Source organism: Topomyia yanbarensis, chromosome 2 (assembly GCF_030247195.1).
Source record: "Topomyia yanbarensis strain Yona2022 chromosome 2, ASM3024719v1, whole genome shotgun sequence".
NCBI lineage: Eukaryota > Metazoa > Arthropoda > Insecta > Diptera > Culicidae > Topomyia > Topomyia yanbarensis.
The window spans coordinates 328,635,160-328,656,432 of NC_080671.1; the positions used below are offsets into that span (position 1 = coordinate 328,635,160).

The window sequence follows — 21,273 nt, forward strand, 5'->3', positions numbered from 1 at the left end:
GGCAGAGAAAAACTCAAAATTGTTCATACAAAATCAACGAGCAGTTCGCGACGGCTCAATCGATTCTGTACTGCTCCAGATTCTGAATCAACTGGAAGCGAAAGAGGTTCAAGGAATCTTCCTGCAACCGGCGGACACGGATACGACTACTAAATAGTCAGACAACAACAATTATCTGACGAATATCAACAATGGCTCCATATTGCTCTTTTGACGTAGACTGTTTGATGAATGGTGCTCGTAAATATTATAAAGATATTCGTATATAACAGCGAACGACTCGTTTGCTGAATGAAGCTGTTTCATAATAAGCCAACGAAAGTCATTTCGTAGTTTTCACGAAAAACTCGTAATACAAAATAAAAGAGTTTCGATGGAACTACGAACGGTTCATCATATGTACGAAAAATTCGTATATTTTATGAAAGTTGTTTGTACGAAATTAATTCCTAGCGATTTACGAATATATTCTATTAGTGTGGGGTCTTAACACTGCGGCTGCCCAGGAAAGTGAAAATCGTTGGTTTCGTGGACGATGTGTCAATAACGGTGAGACACTTGAAGAAATGGAGGTGTCGGTGACGGAGACAATAGATGCGATCGAGAGCTGGATGAACGGGTCAGGCTGCAAATAGCTCACTACAAGACGGATTTGTTGTTGGACAGCTACTGCAAAGCGGTTCAGCGGATACAGATCACCATCGAAGGGCATGTGAATGCATCGAAGCGTGCACTGAAGCAATTGGGAGTGATAATCGACGACTGATTGAGCTTAAACAACCACGTTGATTACACATGCGAAATGTCGGGTCTTTATCTAGTGTTTCGTCATCGATACTGCGATATGGGGCTCCTGCTTGGGGTGCGGCGCTGAAAACCAAGTGAAACCGCGAAAAGCTGAACAGGACACTTCGACTGCTGGTCGTACGAGTTGCGATTGCGTACCGGAGGCAGTATGCCTTGACGCCGAGATGATTCCCATCTGCATTACCCTGACGGAGGATATCAAGTGCTACAATCGATGAAACGTCAGAAACGTGAGGAAGATGATGAGAATCGATTCGATGGTGACGTAGCAGCAGGAATGGGATAATACGGAGAAAGGAAAGTGGACCAACCGGCTCATCCAATCCTGTCGACGTGGGTCAATAGAAAGCACGGAGAGATAACCTTCCACCTGAAACAGCTCCTACCGAGCCACAGATGCTTAAGGAGTATCTTCATCGGTGTGGGTACGCAACGTCAACACTGTGCCGGGAGTGTGAGAACGTCGAGGAGACGCCGGAGCGTCTTTGAATGTCCGAGGTTTGAAGTCTTTGAATGTCCGAGCAGAGTCTTTGAATGTCCGAGGTTTGAAGGGACGTGCAGGGAGCTACTTAAAACGGGAGGACCGGACATCAACCCGGATAATGCAGCCTACAGAATTACAAGCGACGTAGGGACGTGGAACGCAGTAAACAGAGATATGATGGAGATCAGTGGTTCTCAACCTGGGGTCCGCGGGCCCCTAGGGGGCCGCGAAGTCATTGCTGGGAGTCCGCGAAGAGAAATATATTTTCCGAGCGCATATTGAATTTCAAATCTTGTTTCCTAACAAATTGAAAATAACATATTGATAGCATACAAAATTTATGTTTATCTGTGGGGGTCCACAGCAACCCAGTGTGATATCTAAGGGGTCCGTGGTAAGAAAAAGGTTGAGAAACGCTGATGTAGATCGACACCGTCTTACATCGAACAACGGTTTCGGGAGAGCAATCACCGCCAGGGAACTCTCCGCAGGTATAAGCTAGATCCACCGCCGAGGACTAGTCGAATAGACTGCAACAGAGCAGCGAGTATGAGTCGTCGAAACGCCAGCGAACCGGACGTCACGCTCCATGCGGATTCGCCCGACCGACCACGGCACCCCACCGGTTGTTCCGATAGAAAAATAGCGAAAACCAAAGAAGAATCGATATTGGGAAAACTTTTTTCGCCAGGGAACTCTCCGTTAGCGTAAGCTAGATTCACCGCTGGGGACTGGACTGAGTAGACAGCGACGAGACACCACTAGTCGCGGGTCATCGGCGCACCAGTGCATCAGATACCCTGCTTCACCAGAATCGCCGAACTGACCTCGGCATCTAGCTGATTAGCTCGATCTCGGGAGAACTTCTCCCGCCGGGGAATTCTCTGTCGGAGTAGGTCAGATCCATCGTCGGGGACTAGACCGAGTTGTTCGCGAACAAGTCGAGGACTGAATGGACCATCAAGGAAGTAGTGCTAAATGGCCCAAGAAGAGAACTAAATGGCTTAAAGGAGTTGCGGTGCTAAATGGCACCGGTTACGGAGTCAAAGGGATCAAGAAGTTGTGGTACTGAAACCAAATAAGAATCGGTATCGGGAGAACTTCTTTCGTCTGGGACCTCTCCGTCAGCTTACAGTCAGATTCACCGCCGGGAACGAGACCGCGTGGACCGCGACGATACACCACCAGTCGCGCCGGGGATCCAGCAAACCGGATGCCCTACTCTACCGGAATCGCCGAACTGACCGCAGCACCTGGCTGGTTGGCTCGAACTTCTCTCGCCGGGGAACTTTTCGTCGGAGTAGGCTAGATCTAGCGTCGAAAACTAGACCGAGTAGTTCGCGAACCAGTCGGAAGCTCAACGAGGAAGTGGTACTGAATGGCACAAGGGAACTGAAGGGCTCAGTAAATTAGACAGTTTGAAGTTTGCCGCCCAGATTGTCCTCGTAGAGGAAGAGCATTTATTCTATACCAACAGCTAGCTTTCCTACCTTGACTACCCAAACCTGTTCCCTGAGTTGTTGGTTTTTGAACATTTTTTTCTCCTGCTCAGAATATTTTTGAACATTTTTTCAAATATATAAAAAAATTTCATATCCCCCCCCGAAAAATTTTCTTACTACGCCACTGGCATAGCTACCACCAGGCGATTCGCTACCGTTTCGGTCAACGGAACCCTGCTGCAGCACGGAGAAGGATGACCGGCGAGAGAAAGTGGAAGACGAAAGCCTTCAACAAAGACCTCTTGGTTGAGGCACTTCGACCGAACGGCGGGACCTAGAACGTGGATGCGGCTGACCTAACAAGAAGGATTGTAGCGGCTTGTGACGCTACAATGTCGCGAAAACTGGAACCAGGTAATAGACGTCGACCAGCTTACTGATGGAACGAGACGCTTAGTATGCAACGCGCTGCATGTCTCAGAGCAATAAGGCGGGCTCAGAGAGTAATATCGGAGCCAGATAAAGAAGAGCGTAAGGCAGCGTTTCGGGAAGCTAGGCAATTAAACAGTATTTGGTCAGTATGGACATCGTTATGAGGAAACGGAAGTCACGGCCCGACGCGTAGGAAGCGCAACCGGTCACCCAAAAGGTGCTTGTCAATTGTCAGTCATGAGCAACGAGACATATCTTATGCTGTAGGGCAGTGACTTGCAGCGGACCGACCATTTCACGTCCCCGGAAAGGGCGTGACTACTAACGTAAAGTACATCTCCCGCACGAAGTTCTTGTGGCTGAAAATCACTAGGGAGAGGATATGAAAGGCGGTCTTCTTTTCTTTGCAGCTTGCGGTTAACGGGGAGGTGTACAGCACCAAATGCTAAGCGGAACTTGCGACCTTCATTAAGAAACACCAGTCGAAGGATGATATCGTGTTCTGTCCGTATCTGGCCTTGGCAAATTACGCGAAGCGGTCACTGTAGGAGATAGAGCGTTTGAAGACCCCAGTTGTCCCCACGAACGCCAACCCGCTCCTCAACGTGGCTCAGCTGCGTCTAATTGAAAATTTCTCAGTTCAAGGTAATTCGAACATTAAGGCTAATCCCAACATATCGGATTAAGATTCGACGAAAAAAAAAAAACAGAATGCTAATCACAGTGCTATGCAGTGAATTCGACACCGAGAAGGCTACAAATATTACCGTACAAAAAACAACCCGACCGAAATCTCAACAGTGGTCAGAACCAGGGCCCATAAGTAGTACCGCCAGATTTGTCGAAACTAATGTTTGTTTTCGTGGATAAGTTTGCGAAAAAAATATGATTTGGCAAGGAATCAGTTGCTTTGGCAAATACACCAGTTTTGTAGTGACGAATAGGATTACGAATTCGGAAGTATACAGAAGAGAGTGGTTCAACAAACGGAATTCACCCTTCTTTAAAATCCACGATGGGCCAAATACGTTTTGGCTAGATCTAGTCAGCTGCCATTACAACAAGGATGTGTTACTACGGCACAACGACAATGAAATTCAGATCCTCTAAAAAGATCAAAAGCCACACTGTCCACAGTACCGCCCAAAAGGCAAGTATTGGGCGATATGGAAGCGAAAACGATAATTGAAGGGAACAATCACCAGCGATATTTGTCGATCAGTGGAATCAGCTGTCCAGGACCGTAACTGAAGAAAGTGTGCAAGTGAGAAGCAGCAACAGAAAAGTACAAAAATTTCGTCGAAATAACGATGAATGATTTGTTGTTGATATTTTCTTAATATAAAATCGGAATTGAACATTCAGCTGAGCAGTAGGTTCAGATACGAGACCTTGTGAGTCGCTAGTAATTACTAATACAGTCGGAAATCCAAGGAGAGTGTCGAAGTGAACAGCAAGCTAGCAACACAAACTTGCAAGAGAATATGAAGGAGTAGAGTAACACCAAGATGGTGAAAAAAATTGGCGTTGAGCTAGTTCATAAAGATTCTCGAACATCTAGAAAAAAACACACAGACGTTTACCTGTTTCTATAGGGGTTCCACGTGTGATCGCAGACCATATTTCCGACACCAGAAGACTGGACAGAAGTCTATGGGAATATTTCCATGCGAAACTTTGGAAACCGGCGTACCCATCTGCGGGAGGCCGATGAAACTCTGCTAATTTTGAAACGAGGCCTCTACGACTTCTTTACTTTAAATAGCCATTAGTGACCTCGAATTACAAACCCAAGCTATTAGGTTCACATTTTAATAAAACTTTCACTTAGGGAATCTAGCATTGAGATGATGACGTCACCTCACCGGTGCCGGTTATTGGCACCCAGTGCGGCAAGAGGCCGACGGAAAATCAATATGAATAAAAATACCATGCAAGTTATTAATAACCTAAACGATGAAGAGACATTAGTTTGGTGTTGTACTGAGCCTGTCTTTCGTTATGAAGTTTGTTTGTAATGAAAGACTTGTTTTCTATTGAAATCAACTACCACTTGTCTAAACAAAAAGCACGTATGTTATTTTATCCATTGATCGACTTTCCGTGTATAAATTTAAACCTAGTAAAACCTATTTCCTATCCGTCAATTTCAACCACAATAATTTCCTTAGATATCAACATCAAATACCAGACAACTGTCAGTCTTAGAGCCTTATGAAGGCAAAGGTTCACGAAGCTCCCCACTCCCTCTCATCAGTATCCTTACAACAATCCACATAACATATACACAATGTGCACATGCAAAATAATCAGTACGGTACGCTACTCTACATGAACTACATTAAGGAAAATAAACATGTACAACTCAACAGCGCCCATCGACCTGAAAATGCAACCACATGTTGCTCTAGCAGCTATTTTTCCATCGACCACTTTCCCGATTACCCTCCTGTAACTAGCAAAATATAGTAAAAGATACCGACGTACCGCACAATCAGTCAGTGCACTGTTACCACCCACGGGACTAACTGCCTTCCCGGCCGGAAGAGAAGCGGCTCCTTCGTTTTCAGTTGAAGATCCCTATCTCACCGGGGTATAGTACATGCGAAAGGGGCTCCCAACAAATGTGTGCCAACGAAGACGACGATGGATGGAGGACACAGTACTTTGCTACATTTCAACAACCTTCACTTCCCAGAGCTCTAGCTAGCTGGATTTGAATTGCGAGCAAGCGTTTTTTTGCACTCACTTTGAAGTCACAGTATGGTTCTTGTCGAAAAATGTATACACGCCTTCCGACCGACGAGCTCGATCGACGTGTGAATAATAAATGATTACAGGGTAGCACCCTGTCAGCAATACGCCGATACCCGCTTGGTTGGTTGCGTCAAAGTATAATAAAAACGTAATCAACAGTTGTTCGAACCAATGGGTTGGCTTAGTCTTTGATCCATCGCTATTTTTTTGAAGTAGAATACTTCTAACGTTTCAATATGGGGGTCCCTTTTCAAAAATTTCTGCTGAGATAATTTCCCAGTTTTCAAATGCGAATAACTTCCGTTGTACTGATCGAAATCGCTATATTTTTGCACTATCCGATCGGTAATATGTGCACGTATATTGTATTTGAACCCGTAAAATGTACGTCTATTATAGATAACAAAAATACTGTAATTTGTTAAGGTGGTAATTATCTGCGCTGATTGGTCCGTACAATTCAACCAAGCAGCGAGCGTTGCTAAGACTGCCTCTTTTTTATGAAATGAACTTCGCCAGGTATAAAAACGGCACATAAGAGAAAATTTGTCAGTTTGCTTTCTGACCTCGTAGTAGCTGCTACGTTTTGTGTCAGCTCAAACTCTTCGGTTGGAATATATTCAATGACTGCCTCCAGGCATCGTTCCATCCAATGCAATGATCATACAATGATCAGCGCACATCGCAGAAAAGGCAGAACGCTCTTTTTTCGGAGTTCAATACGCGGATTGCAAGTGTGCGCGTGTGAAGGGGTGGTTGAGTGCGAAAGACTGCGCTCTCTTGCTCTATTATGCGTGGCGGGCTCAGATAAATTCATCATTAAATGATTTCGTTTAATTTTCTTTCGGTAAGCGGTAGTATGATTGACGATGACGATTTTAATAGCATTGGTTGTTGTGTGAAGGAGATGATGTTGGCTTATTGGATACTAATACAATATGTTTCTGCCGTTCATTTGGGGCAAACTGGGATAACTTTCTACATATCATCTATGTATATGCTGTTATAAACACAGTTTAATTGTATAACTGCTGCATGTATGACGGGATTTGTACATCCACATTAAGATCGGTTTATTTTATGTTCAGCTAAATGATTTTACTTATTTCGCAGTTCAACTAGTGAAATGCTCCATGAAAAGTAATGTCCTGGCACCAGCGATACCAGATTTACAGACATTTCAGGAATAAGGAACAGGAATTCTACAGACTTTTGATATCCTCCTACAGACGTAGTTGGAAATCTACAGACTTTTAAAAGAGTAATAGTATTTAGCAAAATTTAACTATTCGTCTACGAGTGATTCCTTCACTAATAGTATTCTAATTTCAATCAATTTTTAAATTAATATTCTAGTGTAACTAGGATTTACTCAACCATCTAGAGACATTTACAAACATTTTAATAATTCTTCTACAGACATTTCATAAAAATATGTGGCATCGCTGCCTGGCACTACATTCGTTGTGGGATATTATCATACGTGACAATTGCAGGCTTATTGCGAAAACTCCACGCTAAGAAACCTGCTTGGTGAAGGTTTGAACATATGTATACGGCATTCGCCTTAACTCTCTAATGCTGACATTCCACGCGCAAATGCACTTCTGCTGGTTATTAACTGTAGAGTAAGTACAATTTACAGTAAGTCCAAAAACTTTTTTTTATCCGATTTGGCCCTTAATTTACTTTATTTGTACATGTCATACTTTTAAGTGGCCTGTTTATAAAAATATTCACCAAGACGAATGTATTTTGATCCCACTATACATATGTGTAATGAAATATTCAATAATCAGGGCCGGTGGGTAATGCGAGTAGTTAAAAGGTAGCACTATCCACTTTAAAATAATCGAGTTGGTAATTAATAATTATCCACTCGAAACTTTGGAACAAACCTAACATTTGAATTTTGCCACGCATGTGTCTCGGGTGCACGTTTGAAATTTTTGAGGTATGTTCAAGATTCCATTTGCACAAACGCGTCGCAAGTGATTTATGTGAATGTAATGCAAGCGTATGTAGAGGTAGATGGGATAAAATACACCCTGTGCAGGGGTAAAATGCACAACAACGGGACATAATACATCATAACAAATATCGAAATAGCTGATTTCAATGCAAAAATTGCAGCATTCGAATTAACAGCTTATGTGTATTCTACTTCACTTCGGTTATGTCTCTGACATTACCTACCCATCTTTTTTCTTGTTGTTAAATTAGATTTTTGTCTGAAAACATTGGTGTATGGAGTTGTTGGATCGAGATGTATCTTTTTATTGACATGCTATTTAACCATGTCAATCCAAATATTTTCTAGGGGTCGTGAAAAAATATTTTCTGTGACATGGAGGAATGTTTGGTCCTAATAAAATTAAGATTAAATAGATAAACGGAATACGACATATCGTTTGAGCTCCTTAAGTATACCTACGTTGATCTTGTTCCAATTTTTAAGCAAATCCGTTTTATTAAATAATATAAATGGACAATTCAATTTAGCAAAAACCCTATTTTGAGAGAGAGAGAGAGAGAGAGAGAGAGAGAGAGAGAGAGAGAGTTCGCTAGTATTAGGCAATCTTTGCGTGACTTAATTTATGGAAATGAGAGTCATCAGTCTGCAATCTACGAAATATACCGTGCTTACGCAATTTAATTTAGCGAAAACCCTGTTTTAGAGAACAAAGACGTCGCTAGAATCTTGGTTTGGGAAAGGAAATTTTGGTGCAATTCATCGAATTAATTAGAAAATTCTCCAGTATCAATAACAGTGGCCGAAAAAGGAGGAATGAGGATTCAGTAAAGTGCTCGGAAAAACAGTTCTAACTAGCACAACTGGCAAAAAAAATAAAATCAAAGGTTAGTGGCGTATAGAGGACGCTACGCATGGCATCGTAAACAGGGATATTCAAGGTGATTTGGGAGAACCTCAGGGATGAAAGCCACCTAAAAGGAATCGAATTGAAGGAGTCACAGGTAGTGCACTCAAAGCATCACCTTCGCCACAATCCGCACCGGAAAAGGAAAGAAAGAGGAAGCACTCAGATATCTCATACATCTCTTAAATGGCACAGAACCTGTACAAAGAACTGATCAAATATCAGGTCCAAGATACAGTGCGATCTCTAAGATTATCAGAAAAGGAATTATACCCCAGACCTATTCCTGTAGACATATCCCGATCATAAGAGCATAACAAAACAATATCAAAGTTATATGAAAGTTTTCTAAGAGCTATACATAATCGTTAAGCTTATAATGCCACAATGCTGGTCAATATTTTAAAATTGATCCCACTCCCAATATTAAGAGATTTGATAGTGGGTTAATTATGTCCCTAACAAAGAGCAAAATTGTGCGGTGTCAGAGTTTTCAGCTACGCGCATGTCGTACAAACTGCATGTCACTCCTGAGTGCCTTATCAACAAATACTTAATGTCCAGCGTGGATTGGAGAATCGGAGACAAATCTACACGGAAAAATAAAACGACCCAAAGAATAAGTTCTTAAAACTTACTTTGGAGTTGCGCGTCACTTTCACACTTATCAGTGTAGTCAAAAGCAAAACAAAAGATTCAACTGGATCTTCGGTGGAAAAGGGTACTTTTGAGTTGTTTCGGGTATACTCAAAATTAGGCAAATTCAACTTGAATTTAAATATACAGCGAAGACCCGTTTTTATAAGCCCCCTTTGTTTATGTTAGGTTGACAAAATGGAGACAATGGAAAAACATATTTGTTTATTTCTTTTTAATAAACCGAAGCTCTACAAATATTCTTCTTCAATCCCTAGACATAGTCTCATAATACTGGTTGGTCGATAAATTCGGGTCAAAAAACTGATAAAAACAGGGGCTGATAAAAACGGGTTTTCAATGTATTGAACTCAAGGTTGGGTATAAAAAACCTATGAATGAGTTGTGATTTTTGCCGTGGTTAAAGGGGAACTACACACCAAAAAATAATGAAATTTAAACGATATGTAAATCAATACGAATGTAAAAATACAACGATTGAATCAAAAATTTGATTGAAAATTACGTTAAAATCAATTGGAGCATCAAACAGCATACAATTTTACACTTTCATTCGTGTAATATTACATGTCGATCATTTTACAGCAGTTTTCGAGTAAAAATACATTGAAGTGCATTGGTTTTCTGTTTAAAGAAACTGTAATTTTCAATCCACGTGAAAAATTCTAATAAAATTCGTTGAAGAAAGCACGACAAGTCGTGTGTATTTGTGGTGAAACTTAATTTTACATTTGTATTCATGCTCCAAATATGTGCATGAAAATAAACTTAAAATTACAAAATATTTTTTTCTGTGTACCTTCAACACAGTTTACCTAATTTTACCTTGTTCCGCGTTACCCCGAGATTGAGTCAAACGAACTAAATTTTATGTATAGTTCGTGGAAATCGAGTACTGGTACATAACTGCTGCTAGACCCCATGCAAAACTGACTCAGACATCACTTCGTTAAAAGTTTAATAACTTCTTTTTAAAAAGCCGGATTGACTATCAGTCTTCGACAAAGTTGTAGACAATTAAATTCTTTCTTAGTTTTACTTACAGTGGTTATTACCTGTGCCACCTTACGGCGAAAATGCGAGCTAGTCGGTTTTCTCCATGTGAATTGTAGAAGAAACCCCATACAAACGTCAGGAACGTTGGTCCGGTAGCTAGACTTGTCCAATTTACTTCAAATTTGGTGCAAGTACTCCTGATGGAACTAGGAATCGACTCAAGGGTGCACCCTGCAATCACACTATACTCATTCGAAAGCTTTTAATTTTCTCTTTAAAATGAGCCTATGCTAGTTTTGCGAAAACTTGCGATAAGCAGTCAAAATTTAAAAAACTGTGAATGGAGACGCATGGTTATTACTGATATTGAATTTGAATAATCACTTTTAACTAGAATAATGACACGTATACATGCACAACTTTCAAATAACATTGAGAGCATGATCTACAAGGGTTTTACTAGTGATCAAGAGTAAGGAGCAGATTGGAGGTATGGCTTTTAGATGGTAAAGGTATTAGGAATTTTTAAAAATCAGTAAATATTTTCAATCATCTGTCAAAATGTCAAAATGTTTTTGGAACTATTTCTTGCTAACTTACGCAATAACTGTCAAATTGAGTGAACACAGTTCTAGTCATTTGGTGAGACTATTTTGATCCGAATTTGCATAGCACTGATATAGCTTAACGTTATGCAACATTAATTAAATAAAATTAGACCATTTTTAAATGTACCATATACGCAAAAAAGGGTTTTGGATTTATTTTTATTTAAGATAAGAAATAAGCAACCTAAGTAACTTAAAAAAACACTTGCCAAAAAAAATCGTTAACCATCTTGTTGATTAGTTAATGTAATTGAACATTCCACTAAGACGCTCAAAATGTTTGTTTTGAAAATGAAAGAAAATTTAGTTTCCATATCAAGTAACCCACTAATGAATTGAACGTTTCAATATTAGTCAAACACATCTTATTTGATCTGTAGAAACGAAATAGTCAATTCTGAAGCCACATAATGAGATGTCAATCAATTCGTTTCAATATGGAATCATCCATAAATGACGTAACATTATATGGGGGAGGGTGGAGTTTTGTATTTTGTGATGATGTGTGACGACTGGGGGGTAGGGGGTCATGTCATGCTACGTAGCTTTTTTAAAGGGGAATAATTAACATCGTTTTTCATTTTTTTTTAATTTTATGAGGACAAGGGGGGGGGAGAATTACTGTCAAGCTACGTAATTGCCAGGGTGGGTATTTAGAGGTTTGTGACGAAATGCTACGATGGGTGAGGGGGGTGTTAAAAATTACTCAAAAAATGCTACGTCATTTATGGATCGTCCCTATGGAAAATAAATTCCAAAACTACTATTGAAAAAATCATTATAAAAGATAAAATACTTACTTTTGAACCACTCTAATAAGTAGAAAAGTTAATATCTATTTTTATAACCAAAAAAAGGAATTTAGCGCACAAAAATTTCTTTAAACGTTTTTTTTAACTTTCACAACAAAATAATTATTTTTGAGCCACCCTAATGAATGATGAGTTTTTTTTACAAGTTTTAATATCAAAACCGATTTAGCACACGAAAATTAATATACACAAATTTTAAGAACGATTTCGCGAGAAAAAATATTTTTGAGACACCCCAACCTGTCTTCTGCAAAATTGATGAAAATACTCTCCTCTATAACTTTGTCGAAGACGGCCAAGCGCTATCTCTTTCGGTTCAAAAGTTAAATTTTTATAGCCTACTATGATCAATTTTTTAAAACAACAATGTTGCCAAAAGATGGCGCTTTTCACACACACAAACATTGTAGAATATGTAAAATCGCTAATATGAACAGTTTTGACTCCAATGAATTAAGTACCTCTAAACGCTGTTTTGAGCCACTGTGCACCCTAATGAATAGTAAATGTTTATTTTTTAAATGTTTTACTATCAAAAACGAATTCAGCGTATCAAAATTACATAAAACCGTCTTGTTTGAACCGATACGGCAAGGTTTGGACTTTAGTCCACCTTTTGTTCTAAGTCGTGCCACTGTGGGGTGGGTCGATAGGGGTCACTTTTTTCCTGTCACTCTAGTGTAGACAAACATGTCAAAGAGTCCTAAAGGCAAATGAGAGACCCTCTTTTTTTACTTTCACTTTCGACTCCAACGGTGGCATGATTGCGACTAGCATGTTATGCTAATAGTTAAGGAGCAATCTTAAAAGCGGCTTAAAAGAAAGTAAATAAAGAGAGCCTCTCATTTTCATATAGATTCTCACCAAGTTTTGACCCTAGGTTAGATACTTTTAATAGGTCCGATTTGCAAATGACAGCCTCTCTTTGTTTACTTTTTGAAATGGAATTTCACTGTAGAATTTGAAAAAAAAATGGATTTTTTTCTATTGGTCTAAAATGTGCTTTGGGGCCTTGAAAATGATATACCAAACAACCATAGGCGACAAACATTGTTAAATGTATAAACTTTCAATTCTGCTGCAACGTCTCTTATGTGACAAAATTACTTGAAAAAAATATTTTTTGTGCTTCATAACAAGTATTATAAATCCCATTTGAAAAGATCTCGATTCACCTCTTTATTGCGTCTATAAAAATTCCTGGAATGCCCCCATTTTTCGTGTTCTACAGTGGTGTTACCCCCTAATGTTTGCGCTTCAACTTTTTGCACACTAAGCTAGTTGAAACCAGTTGAAAGTTCGATATATAGCTGATGCTGTGTTCACCGTGACACCGTAAAGTAAAAGAGAAAGTAAACAAAGTGAGACTCGCATTTGCTGATAGGACCTAATAAAAAGAAGTTTTCATATATTCATTATCATATATTTTGCAGAGTATCGAATGTTTGTTCTAAAAATAATAACTTTACTGTCGTAATTGTATTGTATTTTGTGGAATTCTACTAATGAGTGTGCTATTTACCTCCTGTTATTACGGAATAGATTTTTGTAGGCAATGGCATATTGAGTCTCGCCAATTTTAGACTCTAGGTTTGGTATATTTTTATCAAATATTTTGTATAGTACCAAAAATACCGGAAATTATTTCTAATCAGTACCGCTAATTCAGTACCAAAACTAGGTCGGAATTCCGAAATTACGGTATAAACGGTACCACGACCCTAGACAACGAAATTAAATTCCGTGATCGTTATTAGATACTCCACATGAAACCGAATTTATTTTCAGGAAACTAGTGTCTGTAACAGTAAAAATTCCAACAGGGAGGTCCAAAAGACTGTCGTCGCTGCAGCTAATCCCCCTTATTGCACCAGAAGATCTTTTGGTTGAAAAGTGTTGGCATATAACGTGGCGGACCAGTTCTCGGAACCGAACCAGTTACCGGATCTAACCCATCCTTTTTCCCTTACCACGACCGGACCTGACGAAGACTTATTATCCATACAAGTCTCTAAATCCGGATTCTCGTTTCGGATACGTGAATGCAAATCGTAGGTGGTCAAGGCTTCTGTCTGTAACGTTACAAGTTTACATATATTTCATAAGTCTGCAAAATCGATAAAATCAGATTCTATCAAAATTGCACATTATTAAGGTCACTAATACGCGTTCACGCTACGCGTTAAAACGTGTTTTAACACTATCTTGATGACATTTTTCTTGTTGCTAATTATTATAACGTGTTTTAACTCTGTAGTGTGAACGTAGTATAAGCCGCACATTTTTTCGACAGTTATTTTTTATCATGAACGGTTTTTGGCTTTATTATCATTTTGATAGTCTGTCACGTTACATAATTTTCGAAGTGAGTTTTGAGGTTTCCTAACTAAATTGAAAATGTGTGTTCCGTTGGCTCTCAAATTTGCAAGCACACAATTTTAAGTTGAAGCTTGAAAAAAAGAGAAGACTTTGAAATATAGTTTTCCTGAAGAAAAACTTTTTTTTTCCATTTTATGGAATATTCTCAATTATCTGTCACGTTACAACCATTACAGTTCTGTAATTTTATGAGGGCAATAGGGGTTAAACCATAAATTATGATTTATTTCAGTACGCAAATTGCAAATATGGTCAGAAACAAACTGGAGTGAAGTGGAAAACATTTTTACTAGGCGAATTCAAAAAAGGTTTCAATTCTCGAGTGTTCGATAATCTCCGTATTGGAAACACAATTTCAATTTTGTTCTTTATCAAAAAATATGTGGTCATCTTGAAAAAGACGGTTTTTACAAGAGCATTTCTTTGGTAAATCTCAGCGTTCGATTTGTGCTTTCTTTTCGGTCTTCTTGGGAAGCAGTACAGCTTGGATATTTGGCAACACACCACCCTGAGCAATTATCACTCCGGAGAGCAGTTTGTTCAACTTTTCGTTGTTACGAATCACCAGCTGCTGAAGACGTGGGATAATTCGTCTTTTTGTTGTCACGGGCAGCATTTCCTTCCAATTTAAACACTTTAGCAGCAAGGTATTCCATTACAGCTAACTAAGTAAACGGCACTCCGATGCGTTCAACACAATTTGCTTGTGTATCGATTAACGAAGGGGAGGAGCTACGAAGAACACATATTGAGGACAACACAAAAAAGGACGAGCTTACATTGTGCTGTAGTCAGGTATAAAAACTCAGCATGCCGTTGCTCACGCTCAGTTCTTTTGCAGCTGGAGCATGCAGCAGTTCGTTTGCAGCATGTCCCGCGAAATTCAAACCGCCGTCCGTTTGCTGCTGTCAGAAGAGTTGGCCTAGCACGCCGTCTCAGATGGCACCAAAATTGTTACCATATACACCAGCTCCAAGTAAATTTCGAACACATATTTATCAACAAAGAATCGAATTGAAATTTTGTTATTACAAGCATCAGAAAGTGGCTTGCCAAGAGCGTTGGATAGTAAGTGAGCCCCTTGTGAACAATATCGTCGGCATGTCGTAGAATGGTACGAAATAAAAAGTTATCATTTGTGTAATTTGTTGACAGTTTCGTGTAATGATTCAATTTACAATAACATTCATTAAATGCTCTTTTTAGGATTACCATATAGATAAATATGTTCGAATATTTTAGATTTCGATGTACGTGTATCGATATTTCGGTATTTCCATTAGAAATAACAAAATAACTGCTTTTAATACAACCTATCAGAAGATAGTCAAAATTGTAGCATTTATATAACCAGTCTAAAGTGTATTCTACTTCACTCCGGTTATGTCTCTAACATTACCCACCCATTTTTTTATCATTTTTGTATGGAAAAAGTCAAAAAACATAATAAAGTAAGCTTACCATATTCGTAGGGTTCTAGAGTGCCACGTACCAATCCTTCTTACCTTTATTGTGTATAGTTTGGACGGTGAAGAAAGTGCCTGTTCGTGCATTTTGGTTTGCATCTTTCTTTCTTATACGTAGTTGAAGTTGGTGTAAAAAAATGTAAAAATCTTAAATAACTTTGAAACAAATGAGCCTTTTAACATACACTCTTCGACAATATTATGTAGTATTAATACCTACACATTTGTCAGGAACATCGTTTGTACGAAAAGTCACAATGAAAAAACTAGATTTAAGGAGGTTGCCATAGAAAACGCCTTATAAATCGATAACCTTTAGTCGTACAAGCTCAAGTTTTTTTATTTCGATTATAGAGCCTCTTCGGATTAGAAAAATCTCTTATGAAAAATTTCTAACCCTATGTGCGGGGTCGGGACTCGAACCCAGGTGCTCTACGTACAAGGCAATCGATTTACCAATACGCTACGCCCACCCCCAAGCTCAAGTTCTTCAACAAAATAATTCACTATGAGCATTTCTAAACCTTTGTCGAAGACACTAACTTTCCACCTCGTCAGTATAAAAAGTTAATTTTTTAATTCGATCATAGTAAGCCATGCATAATCTTATTTTTTATCAGATTGTGGGGAAACTTCATACAAATTCCTCCAAAGAATATATTCGATAATTTGGTCTCTAGTGCATTAAGTTCACGTTTTTGGCGTTTCTGACTATAGTGGAACGGCGCTAGAGAGTTCTTGCACAAGGATTTGTGACAAAATTGATCAAAAATAATTAGTATGAATAGGTCACAATAGTCGGACATCCGGCTTGTTTATCACGTTCAACTTAGCGTATCTACGTGCCATAGGAATATTGATGTGCAAAGGAACGTAACAATCATCACGACATCTCGCATATTTCTTGGTTTCGCGGAGCCAATTGAAATCATTGGCGTTGATCGCAGAGCACTGGTAGAGCCCCAAAATGAAGTGCTACTATGCGAATAAACCACATCCAGGTATACCTCGATTTAACATACATTTTCCGCTCAAAACATGTAAGTTAAATCGAATTTTATGTTAAATCGAAACAAAAAAATGTATGTTTTCAAACAGAATTATTATTTTATTTATCGCTCGAAATATTTGCAAGGATATTACTGATTGAATCCACCTAACAGTGACATAGAACCCATATATTCATAAATAAATAAATAAATTTTCAGCAGCTGAGATCTCAGCCAACATATTTTTTGCTGAAATCTTGGTGAAAGTCACATTTGACAGCTGAGACTCGGAAAATATTTCACTGAAAATCTGTAAACAGATGTCGTTTTGCTGAAATATCAGTTTGCAAATTTGCTGACAACACCGCTCTAGAGACCGCGTAGCATTTGATGGCTAAAGCCAAAAATTGATCCACTGCTCTCCGGCGGCAAAAACGGTAGTCTTCTTTTCATTTATTGGATTTATTATCTAGATTTCTAATTAAACACGAAGATTTACTATGTTAAGGCCATCGTCTAAAATGGGTGCGCGCGGGTGGTTTTCTGGAAATCTTGATGGTAAATTTGAAGAAAATCTTAAAACCAAAAACATAGCCATCTGCCGTATAAATTTGGCTATCATTTGGTGAAAAAATATTTGGAAAATTCTAAAGATTTTCCGAGAGTTATGCCCTGGAGTGAAGAAAAAATCATTTTCCCGGTTTTCTTTAGCAATTATCTAAAAAATCAAAGCGGTGACATATACTTTTTCATATATAAAAGTTATGTACTATAAGGAGTACATTCCGCTACATTTTTGAGAAAAATTTCCACATTTTCCACGAAAATTTTCCATTTTAGCTATAATATAGGTAATACGTTTTCTCGCGATCTGAAAGTTCCGAATAAAATAAAAATTGTATCAAAACGTAGGGTATAATTTTTACAGATGGAAAATATGTTGTTTTGGGGAAATTTTTTACGATTTTCTCATGAAAACTCAAGATTTCCAATCAATTTCAAAAATCCATTCGATTCTGTGCGTGGAGCTGAAATTGAAAACTAGAAGTTTTCCATTCAAGCTCTTGGATACAAGATTTTGTCTCATTGGTTGCAGCGCTTCAGGCTCTATAAATATTGGGCATGAAATGTTATGTCATGCATGTGGAATTTTTGAAAGTTTTTTTTTTATTATTCATTTATACATAATTACATATCACGTTTGCGTAGTATATTCATCAGAATCTACACTTTGGTAGATTTCCTTATATAGAATTCCGTAATAGAACTTCGAAAGTAAATTTTGTATTTGTAAATATGAGTTTTCTGGACTATCAAACATTTTTGCGAGACAATAACAATGTTCATTTTTGTCTTTTGGTAAAATATAATTGCCAATAGAAACAAGACGTGTTTTGACAAAAAAAACTTGTACAGCTACACTTTTTCACAATTTTCGTATTTCCCATATAACAAGTTCATGTGAACCGTGACGGCGAGGACATATATTACTGGTATAATTTGACTAAGCTCAGTATGAATCTAGTATGAATCAACCATTGGTCATTTGAATGAGTATTCGGATGATAGAGTTTCCATTGATTCATAAAAAATATACCACTAAATAATTGAACTGTATATGTCTGCATGTAGGAATGGCGCCTCATATATATGCATATATACATTATGTGCATCGTTCTTTTATGTGCTTATAAATTGAGGCCATTATGATGTAAATGAGAATCCAAATCTATCAACAATAATTGGAACTCTAAATCTAGCTTCCGGTTGCCATAAACAGGTCATATCTGATTACGTCAACATTTCTTAGAGCTTGCATAGTCGTCAGAGGAGGCCAATATGACCAAGATATCACTATTGTCGAGCTACGAAAGAATAACTTTGATACTACCCAAGTAACAAATTAAGTTTTATAGCACACTACAAGTTCAATCGCTCTTAGACTTCAAGAGTGTCATAAAACCTCCATTGTTACTAGGGTAGTCACTTGTATCAATAGATCGTCTCCAAATAACCGAGTCAATGGATGATCGTCGAAAGCTCTTCAGGACAGGAAGACTCCTTGAATATTCTCCAAGCTTGGTTGGGGGCACCGTCCAAGGTCATAACGTCCGGGACATTATGATGCACATTCAATTTCGGATCTTCTCTCGCAGTCGATTTGGATATTATGACGCATAAGAACTGCGTCATAATGTCCCTGGTCATATCGTCCCAAAATAATGTGTGTCATAACGTTCGGGACATTGTGACGTACGAGGGTGCGTCGTAAAATCCGAAAATAGATGTGCGTCATAAAGTCCGCAATCATTCTAGTATCACAACGTCCTAAATCCGTACTGCGTCATAAAATCAAAGATTATATGACTCACATGATATTGGGATGTTATGACGCAGAAGCACTGCATCAAAAAGTCGAATATTCTATGACACACTGATTGTTTCGGACATTATGACGTCCAAATATATTGAAAAGTACATCAAATTACTTTAATTTACAGGTCTAGATCACTGGTGGCCTATAAATGATTCTTTGGATATATTGCCCACTATCGATAATTAAAGTTAAAGTCACATCGGTTCTTCGGTGCTGACTAGACCAATTTGCACTATCCTTTTATTATGTTTCTTCTTTTTCAAAATTTTAGCACTCGAATATTAAAATATAATTATTTGTGTTCTTGAATGTAGTTGTCATGTACAATAAAAATGTAATATCTCGACAAACATATGATTTGGTCTCAAAAGCCAACTGTCTAAATATACTTTTATGAACAATTCAGGACGAACCGTTAAGCGCCCTGTACAGCCGTTGATAGCAAACAAAAGAGAACAGTTTTCTTTTCCGTTAACTGCTATGCACCGTGCTTGGGTAATAACGGTTTCTTGAGAATTTTTCCTCAAAGTTAATTTTGACATTTTGCTTTGGAGCCCTAATCATATGTTTGTCGAGATATATGCATTTGAAAATTTATAATGAATGTAACCAACCATAAAATCCTAGTGTTCATGATTGAGAAGGTACTAGGTGGATTAAAACAGCTTTTTAGTTTCGCGGACGTCATCGATATCATTGGATTCGATCACAGTATAGTGGACTGACCATAAAGTTTGGTGGACAGTGTTCTCCGTGGCAGATAGTAAAGATCGAGGCATCAAAAACGATGTTGATTTCAAGGTAGAAATTGATTGAGTACAGTATGACATTGTCGGAGAGTTCTAATATCATGGATAACACTAGTGCAGTGGTTCGGAAATGACTGAATCGATTTACACAAACATAGTTTCAACTGAAAGGTATAACGCTCCTATAAGCTGCTATTGAATTTTTAGTTGACCCAACTTCCGGTTCCGAAGTTACGGGTTGAAAAGTGCGATCACACAGCAAATTTCCATGTAAACTGGTACCTCCATGATGTCTAAATGATGTAATATATATGAAAATTTATGCAAAATAACTTGGATTTGTGGTCCTAGATCATAAATAAACAATCAAAGTAGCTTTGACTAGAGTTGGCACTATTTTTCAAAGAAAATCTGGCAATTCAACTAAAAATATCTGGCAAAATCTGGCACTTGACAGCGACCTCAAAGTCATCGAAATTTGGCATACATTTTAGTTTTCATCAATCGATTTTTGTAAAATTTTGGACATTATTACTCAAATTTCCAAAATGTGTGTATATGTAGTAACTTCTAAAGCTTAAAAATCTGGCAGAATGAGAGATTTTTCTTTTTGTCAGGAAGCTGCCAAAACATCTGGCTATGCCAGATAACTCTGGCATAATTGCATCCCTGGCTTTGACCACATTGACCACCCATTATGGTTCATGAGGTCCCCAGGGAACTCATCATGTTCCTAAGCTAGTGTCACATCCATTTCCCAGCGAATTCTTCACCAATTTTTACAAACTTGATTTCAAATGAAAGATACAGTAATGTCATTGATTGCTATTGAATTTTATTCGGTTCCGATTTTTCGGAGTTACAGGTTGGTTAGTAAGGTCACACTGGAATTTCCCATATAAACCGTTACAATCGTAATACCTAAGAGGTTAAAACTATTGAAATGGTACCCAACCTATTTCGATTCGCAGGTCTAGATCACGGAATGCCAATCAATGAGTCAGTGGCGTAGCCAGAAATTTGGTTTGGGGGGGGGGGGGGGATGATAAAGAACGGTTTTTTTTGGAAAATGCTAAAATTTAATATGAGTTTCATAAATTATTGAAAATTCAGAAACGTAAGTAGTCTAACAGATGTCGTTCGAGGCTGCAAATAAGGAGAATCAACAGTTTTCAAACCTTTATAGATCATTTTCATGCATAATATGTCAATAATGTCAAAGAATCTTTTAAAGTGGGATATGTGTTCGAAAAAATTTTCAACGTTCAAGATCACTTAATTAGAAAATCCTTAACTTTGAAGGTTTGACACGTGCGAGAAATTTTCTAACATAAAATAGCGTATACTTTGATATAAACATTTTAGTGATTAATTCGCATAGAGGTAATTACGGAGAAGTAACTTCAAAAATAGAGACTTGGCACTTTCAGTAAAGTTAT

The 21,273-nt window shown here is 38.3% G+C and overlaps 1 protein-coding gene across 6 annotated transcripts in view; it reads right to left on the reverse strand.

Moving 5' to 3' along the window:
• The window catches only part of LOC131683853 (calcium/calmodulin-dependent protein kinase kinase 1-like), a 461,007-nt gene that overhangs the window by 269,109 nt on the left and 170,625 nt on the right, over positions 1 to 21,273 (reverse strand). The gene's annotated exons all lie outside the window — the stretch shown is intronic.